Source organism: Leiobunum rupestre, chromosome 10, assembly GCF_980474605.1.
Source record: "Leiobunum rupestre chromosome 10, qqLeiRupe1.1.hap1, whole genome shotgun sequence".
Taxonomy (NCBI): Eukaryota; Metazoa; Arthropoda; class Arachnida; order Opiliones; family Sclerosomatidae; genus Leiobunum; species Leiobunum rupestre.
Window position 1 is genome coordinate 46,234,527 of NC_143393.1, and position 2,225 is coordinate 46,236,751.

Here is a 2,225-nt window from a genome sequence, read left to right on the forward strand (position 1 = left end):
AAGTGTATACCTCTATAGTTTCCTGATGTTACCAACATAATCTAACTTCTAAACATGTAGTATAGGCTTTTTAGGCTTATAAAAGTACATTAGAACATTTTATATGAGACCAGTTTAATAATTAAAAATCTGGGGGGTCACTGGTCATAAGGACCAGTTTAATCATTCGTAAGCGGGGGGTCACTGGTCATAATGACCAGTTTATTTTTAATTAAAATGATAATTATATACCGAAAAGAGAAAATGATAAAAGCTTTGCGCTCTCAGCTTCTCACAGCCAATGAAATTGCGGATTTTAACTTATTTCTACTCCTAAATCGAACGTATTTCCTGGCATCTGGCAGTAATGCATTTGACGTTCTTCCGCTACAATCAGTCCGATTCGTCGAGCACTCGAGCTAAATGTGAAACATCAAAGATAATTTAAACTCGTACCCTAGATTCGAAATCACTCTCTCGCGCGTTGCCGATAGCGTTTACCCACTTCCTGCCGGAACTCAGAAAAAATTCGTTCCATGGTTTTTATTCGAAGAACAAGAAGATGATTAATTATTTTTTAAAGTTCCTTAAGAAATGTGATAAATATCAAAGCTCTCTGGTTTGTGATAAATAAATATCATTATTGTTCCTTATCGCTATTAACAATGGACGCTTCAATAAAAGATACTCGGTTTCTACTCCCCTCTCCAAATTCATCTGGGAAGGAGCTATTTCCGGTCGGTCGGTTAAACGGTTGGAATGGCTAGCCAAAAAGTCATATATAAGCCAATGGAGACGCGTTTTTGCCCTCATGATAATTTTGCGTCAGATAACAAACGCGTCGGCTCACGTGAATAAGGAACATACTAATGTTAATTTTCGATAATATATTTTAAGGTAACCCCTGTAGCACATGAAGTCGTTTTAAGGTCGGGGTACGGTCGAAAAGTCACTTTATAGTCGACGACCAAATGCCGACCTAAAAACGTCCGAACGTTTTTCGACACTAAAACCGTAAATCCTTTTTAGGACTATTTATGGTCGGTATGCCGATCATTATCCGACTTAAAATAGACCTTACATTTAATTATTACCCCTGTAGCACAAAGAAAAAAAATGTTAGGCTAAGATATTATTCATGAAGATTTTTTCGTTACTTTTACTGAGCCCCAAGAAACTCTAGAACTCTGTACTCTAGATTCAAGAGCTTTCCGATTGAAGGAAATAAACTCATTGTTTCACTCCCGTTCATGGGAATTGACCAACTGCATACATGAATATAGCTATATTTACGGTTTAATGTGGTAATTTTCAGTCACTTAAAATATCAAAAAGTAAGTCGTTTCGACGTAATAATACAATACACGCTAAGTCGGGATAACGTCGTTTCGGAGTCGGTTCTTAGGTCTATTAAAAGGCGGTAAAGAGTCGACGTTTTGTAGTCGGCCGACCCTTTTACCCCTAGGACATTTCGACACACAATCCAAAGGTCGGCCGACCTTAGTGTTTAGTACCTTTTGCCGACGTCGGCCCGATTCTAATTTGCTACAGGGTAAAATATATAATGTTACTAAAACTAAGTATAAGAAGATAATATTGTTATTATTATCATACTCTTACGGTATAAATAATTAAAATTATATGTAATATTTTTATAATACCGGGCAATTTTAAAGCTTCTCATGGAGGCAGAATTAATTCATTTCGTATAAAATTATCTTTTGGAAAAATATGAAAACTCATTCCAACATATTAATTTTGCAGTCCGGTATGCAACAAGTGTTTCCTTTTGGGGTCATTCCATGACAAAACGCCTAGTTTTTTTTTAATTTGAACACCCGACCCCTTTAGATTTCGCCCGAAATTTGCTTATAGGGTTTTATGGGACTAGGAAAACGATTTTGAAAGTTTCATAAAGATCGGTAGAGCCGTTTACGAGATACAGCATACGTGTTTTTTCAAAAGTACACCTTGACCCCCTAAATGTTTTATCCTATATCTTATGCAGTAATTCTCGCAAAATCACATATAATATCTCATTTTAAAGAGAATGCACACCTTAATATTAATATTTAATCAGGCTTGTTATGTGACGTAAATTTCATTAAAATCTGGGCCTTTAAATAATTTTACCTTTGACCCTGCCCAGACACCTCAATCGTAGATCAACGATTTTAGCATTTTCAAAATCTGCGCTATCGAATACATAATAATCACTCAAAATCCAAAAGTAATATTTGTAGTTT